Source organism: Tursiops truncatus, chromosome 1 (genome assembly GCF_011762595.2).
Source record: "Tursiops truncatus isolate mTurTru1 chromosome 1, mTurTru1.mat.Y, whole genome shotgun sequence".
NCBI lineage: Eukaryota > Metazoa > Chordata > Mammalia > Artiodactyla > Delphinidae > Tursiops > Tursiops truncatus.
The window spans coordinates 108065736-108072214 of record NC_047034.1 but is presented as its reverse complement, the minus strand read 5'-3'; the positions used below and the strand labels follow the sequence as shown (position 1 = coordinate 108072214).

The following is a 6479-nucleotide window of genomic DNA, read 5'->3' as shown; positions in this document are numbered from 1 at the left end:
CCCTTCCAGGTCGGGCCTTGGTTTAGACTTATTTCCAGGACTGCAGCAAACAGCTAATTGTGAATTAGTAAGAATCAGAAAAATAACTGAATGGTTACCATTGTTGTAGTCTGAATAAGCTACAAAATTTATAGGACTCAGTAAAAAATGAAAATGAGGAGCCCCTGTTCAAAAATTAATGAGGATTTCAAGATGGCAACAGCAAAGCATTAAACAGGGACCTTCTAAGCATGAAGCACCATGCAAATGTGCTTTTGCATGCCCCTATAGTCCAGGATAAACTAGTGAGAACACCTGCAGTATAAAGGCTCTGCATGGGATTTCCAGTACAGTCCTATAGCATCATTCATGATCTAATAGTTGATGTAGTTATCAAACTTTGGGGCCATCACCTCTGGCAGGGAATCTAGCTACAGGAAAAAAAATCTAAGCTATCCCAGTAAAGGAAGAGAGGCAGCCCTAAGTGGGGAAGAACAGCCCCTTATCAACCCCAGAGATTCAAATGACTGTAGGATTCCTGAAGGGAAAAAAAAACCCACACCAAGCTGATCTCCCTGTGCTATGCAGTTGCTTCCCACTAGCTATCTATTTTACATTTGGTAGTGTGTATATGTCAATGCCACTCTCTCACTTCGTCCCAGCTTACCCTTCCCCCTCCCCGTGTCCACAAGTCCATTCTTTACATCTGTGTCTTTATTCCTGCCCTGCCCCTAGGTTCAGCAGTGACCATCTAGAGGGGTGGGATAGGGCGGGTGGAAGGGAGACACAGAGGGAGGGGATATATGTATACATATAGCTGATTCACTTTGTTATACAGCAGAAACTAACACAACATTGTAAAGGAATTATACTCCAATAAAGGTGTTAAAAATAAATAAATAAAATAAAAACTTGCCAAAAAAAAAAAAAATTCACACCAGCAGCCATCCAACTAGTTGCTGCCCCTAGAGGTGGGCAGTTGTCAGTGTCCCGAACTAAACATCTGCCTGCAGGGGTCTATCCAAGCTTTAGGACTGAGGGGTGGTATACATTTACAATCTCAGCTGCTCAGCCAGGACTGAGGGAACCATTTTCCCATGCTCTTACTCATGCTCCTTGGTGTTGGCTGGTGTTGCAGGTCAGAGTGACGTAACAGAGCATGTGTAAACGGTGAGATCCAAACCACAGTGTCTGATGAACGTACACTATGACACTAGCATGAAGTGGGACTCAGAAGAGCATAGCTCAAAGTAACTGTGAAGTGAGCCAGGCCTGCTGCAGGTCTAACAGTAAAGTATGGTAGCTAGTCTCCAGAAGGATTTCTAAAGATCCACAACTCCTATTGTTCATGGGCTTATGTAGTTGCCTCCCACATTAGGGTAAGGGATGGCCCCATTGACTTATTTAATTAATAGAAAGCAGCAGAAATGATGGGCATTTTTGTGTTCTTGGGAACTCTGAGATGTCATTTACAAAATTCAGCTACAGTGACAGAGAGACTCCTGCAGAGGTTCCAAGACTATACTGAGAATGAAAGAGGCCTCACTATCCCTGCTTCTCAGTCAAGCCTCAAGATGATCTTATTTGCAGTTATTAGGCTCCAAACATGACCAGCAAAAGAACCTCCCATTTAAGCCCAGTAAAGCAATAGAATTATGGAGGAGATAAGCTGGTGGTTGTTTTAAGCTGCCAAGTTTTAAAATGGTTTGGTCCATAGCTCCAGATTACTGAAACAACCAGTAACCGTATTAGTCAGTGTTCCATCTGGGAATCAGAACCACTGTGAACATTGCAGAATTGAGAATTTATTATAGGGGTTAACTGGGACAGTAAAGAACTGAAGAAAGAACCAGAGAATCAGAAAAAAGTTACTAACAAGCCTCCCTGAAATACTGGAGTTAGCTTTTGGTGTTGGATGTTGGAAGCTAAGTAAGGCCAGGAACTAGAGTGGGACCATGAGGGTAGAAGTCTATGGAAGTTTGTTGCCTCTGCATATCTACAAGCTCTGTGAGATTGTTGCCAAGTATCTTGTTATGGGTCTAGGATCATCATGATAGGTCAGCAAAGCCAGCATTCAAGAAGAAGCGTTAGACATGGAGTAGGGACGAGTAAGGACACCAGCCCATCTCCATGTTTCTTACTGCCTCCTATCAACCCTCCCTTCAGGCAGTTATGGCAGCTGTCTTACATCTGCCTTCCCAATTTAAATCAAATATCTCTTTTCACCAGCTCTAACCCAAAACCTCACGGTGTCTGTGAAATGTATTTCTATTTTTTCCAAGTTGCTTCAGCAAAGCCAATTCAAACATGGAAGCATGTAATGATGACTTGTTGCACAGCAAGGAATTTCCTTATGTCGTAGTAAGTGGACCCTGTCCCTAACGTAATAATAAAAATGTAAGCAAACAGGAAGCTATGAGCTCCTGTGACCTGGTAGATTACTTCCTCCACATTGGCTGCATTGACTACAGAACTTCTGGCCCACTCCCATGAGGAACTGTGGAGGCATGTTAAACTGTGCCCATTTATCCACTTACATCCATATCTTGTAAGCCTTTTATACTGCTTGTTTGCTGACTCAGTAATAAACCCAAGTGAAAACAATTTAAGAGACCTTACCAATTTCCAAATGATAAAAATAGTTTTGATATTGAATAGAAGAGAAGGAACTGCCATGAAAAAAAAATAGAGACAGCTTTTGTGTGTGTGTGCGTGTGTGTGTGTGTGTGTGAGTGTCCAAAGATGTTTACTATAGCGTCATATATAACAACCACAATCAAATTAAACGTCTGTCAGTGAAGGACTCAAATAAAGCACTGACATCTACCCCTTAGAACAGCATCTGGTCATCCTAACAGGAGTGTAGTAGATCTAGATGTCCAACAGGGAAAAATCTCCAAGATACATTAACAAGTGTAAAAAAACCAAAGGATAGAATAGTGTGCATGAAACGATCCATTTGTGTAAAAAACAAATGTAGAGCTACAGATACATACACATACACACTAATGCACGCCTAAATTTACTAGGCTGATGTACCAAAGAGCAGTCATCTCCAATGAGCACCCATGGCAATAGGTGAAGATATGTCCTTTTTATTTGATCCCCTTCTGTTCTATTTTATAAAAAGTAAAACAATACATATAAAAAGAAAACAATTTTATACTGCCCTGCCTAGGTGTTTATAAAATACTGATGTAATGTCCAGAACTCCTACTATAATTCCTGGAAAATAAACCAGGGCAGAGGGAAAAAAGCTTTAGAAGTGGGGCCCTACCCATATATCCAGACAAAACTATAATTCAAAAAGACACGTGCACCCCTATGTTCATAGCAGCACTTTTCACAATAGTCAAGACATGGAAACAACCTAACTGTCCATCAACAGATGAATGGATAAAGAAGATGTGGTACATATATACAATGGAATACTACTCAGCCATAAAAAAGAATGAACCAATGCCATGTGCAGCAACAAATGAGAAAACTCAAGTGTGTGAGATCAAGAAAATGATTCAAGAAGGAAGGAGCAGTCAACCGTTTCTGGTTACTGCTGAAATGTGGCTAATGAATATAGCAATACAGTTATTAGTGACCTTAATAAGAGAAACCTTGCTAAAGAAAAAAATGGGTAGTGAATAAATAGAAAAACTGTGTGTACACAATTCTTTCAAGAATCTTAACTTGGAAGTAGAGTGTAGAGAAGGAGTAGAAATTGGGAAAAGTAATATGTGGTGCAAAGAGACTTAATTTGTAGTACAATTGTAAAGTTTTTTTGGAAATGTTATAGAACTATTTTATTTTTTAAACTCTATATACTGAACTGATAAAAATTAAAACTTTTACACAATTCTTTGTAATTAGACATTGGTAAATAGCAACATTGGTAAATAACAGACATTATGCCTTAGTTTTCTCACCTGTAAAAATGGTATACTAATACCCAGTCCAAGTGTTGTATAAATCTCATTAGATAATGACAGATCCTTGGCCTCATTCTTGCACATACTTAGTGTTCAATTCATAGCAGCTTTCATGCTGAGAAGCTTTGTACTGTTGTACCCCAAACTCAGGGATCTGAGCACTGAGTGCCAACTGTACATCAGTCAGTCAGTCAGGATATTAAACTCCTACTATTTATCAACACTTTGCAGCTAAGTGCTGTGGATAGAATGGTGAATGAAAATACTGCTCTAAGTCCTCATGGAGGTTAGACTCTAGCAGAAAGACAGATATTAAACAAATCACAAGACATAAATATTTACAAGTTTTCAAAGTGGTCTGAAATTTCATTCATTCAAAACCTTGTCTTGTTCCTGATCTTAGAGGAAATGGTTTCAGTTTTTCACCATTGAGAACGATGTTGGCTGTGGGTTTGTCATATAAGGCCTTTATTATGTTGAGGTAAGTTCCCCCCATGCCTACTTTCTGGAAGGTTTTTATCATAAATGGGTGTTGAACTTGGTCAAAAACTTTTTCTGCATCTATTGAGATGATCATATGTTTTTTCTCCTTCAATTTGTTAATATGGTTTATCACATTGATTGATTTGCATACATTGAAGAATCCTTGCATTTCTGGAATAAACTCCACTTGATCATGGTGTATGATCCTTTTAATGTGCTGCTGTATTCTGTTTGCTAGTATTTTGTTGAGCATTTTTGCATCTATATTCATCAGTGATATTGGCCTGTAGTTTTCTTTCTTTGTGACATCTTTGTCTGGTTTTGGTATCAGGGTGATGGTCGCCTCATAGAATGAATTTGGGGTATTCCTCCCTCTGCTATATTTTGGAAGAGTTTGAGAAGGATAGGTGCTAGCTCTTCTCTAAATGTTTTAACAAATTTGCCTGTGAAGCCGTCTGGTCCTAGACTTTTGTTTGTTCGAAGATTTTTAATCACAGTCTCAATTTCAGTGCTTGTGATTGGTCTGTTTATAATTTCTATTTCTTCCTGGTTCAGTCTCAGAAGGTTAGGCTTTTCTAAGAATTTGTCCATTTCTTCCAGGTTGTCAATTTTATTGGCATATAGTTGCTTGTAGTAGTCTCTCATGATCCTTTGTATTTCTGCAGGGTCAATTGTTATTTCTCCTTTTTCATTTCTACTTCTGTTGGTTTGAGTCTTCTCCCTCTTTTTCTTGATGAGTCTGGCTAATGGTTTATCAATTTTGTTTATCTTCTCAAAGAACCAGCTTCTGGTTTTATTGATCTTTGCTATCATTTCCTTCATTTCTTTTTCATTTCTTTTTTTTTAAACATCTTTATTGGGGTATAATTGCTTTACAATGGTGTGTTAGTTTCTGCTTTACAACAAAGTGAATCAGTTATACATATAAATAATGTTCCCATATCTCTTCCCTCTTGCATCTCCCTCCCTCCCACCCTCCCCATCCCACCCCTCCAGGTGGTCACAAAGCACCAAGCTGCTATACCTGTGCTATGCGGCTGCTTCCCACTAGCTATTTACCTTATGTTTGGTAGTGTATATATGTCCATGCCTCTCTCTCACTTTGTCACAGCTCACCCTTACCCCTCCCCATATCCTCAAGTCCGTTCTCCAGTAGGTCTGTGTCTTTATTCCTGTCTTACCCCTAGGTTCTTCATGACATTTTTTTAACTTAAATTCCATATATATGTGTTAGCATACGGTATTTGTCTTTCTCTTTCTGACTTACTTCACTCTGTATGACACACTCTAGGTCTATCCACCTCATTACAAATAGCTCAATTTTGTTTCTTTTTATGGCTGAGTAATATTCCATTGTATATATGTGCCACATCTTCTTTATCCATTCATCCGATAATGGGCACTTAGGTTGTTTCCATCTCTGGGCTATTGTAAATAGAGCTGCAATGAACATTTTGGAACATGACTCTTTCTGAATTATGGTTTTCTCAGGGTATATGCCCAGTAGTGGAATTGCTGGGTCATATGGTAGTTCTATTTGTAGTTTTTTAAGGAACCTCCATACTGTTCTCCATAGTGGCTGTACCAATTCACATTCCCACCAGCAGTGCAAGAGTGTTCCCTTTTCTCCACACCCTCTCCAGCATTTATTGTTTCTAGATTTTTTGATGATGGCCATTCTGACTGGTGTGAGATGATATCTCATTGTAGTTTTGATTTGCATTTCCCTAATGATTAATGATGTTGAGCATTCTTTCATGTCTTTGTTGGCAGTCTGTATATCTTCTTTGGAGAAATGTCTATTTAGGTCTTCCACCCATTTTTGGATTGGGTTGTTTGGTTTTTTGTTATTGAGCTGCATGAGCTGCTTGTAAATTTTGGAAATTAGTCCTTTGTCAGTTGCTTCATTTGCAAATATTTTCTCCCATTCTGAGGGTTGTGTTTTGGTCTTCTTTATGGTTTCCTTTGCTGTGCAAAAGCTTTTAAGTTTCATTAGGTCCCATTTGTTTATTTTTGTTTTTATTTCCATTTCTCTAGGAAGTGGGTCAAAAAGGATCTTGCTGTGATTTATGTCATAGAGTGTCCTGCCTATGT

At 38.9% G+C, this 6479-nt stretch overlaps 1 long non-coding RNA gene across 2 annotated transcripts in view; it reads right to left on the bottom strand.

Annotated features, from left to right (window-relative positions):
• Positions 1 to 6479, bottom strand: part of LOC109547361 (uncharacterized) — a 205706-nt gene that overhangs the window by 84635 nt on the left and 114592 nt on the right. The gene's annotated exons all lie outside the window — the stretch shown is intronic.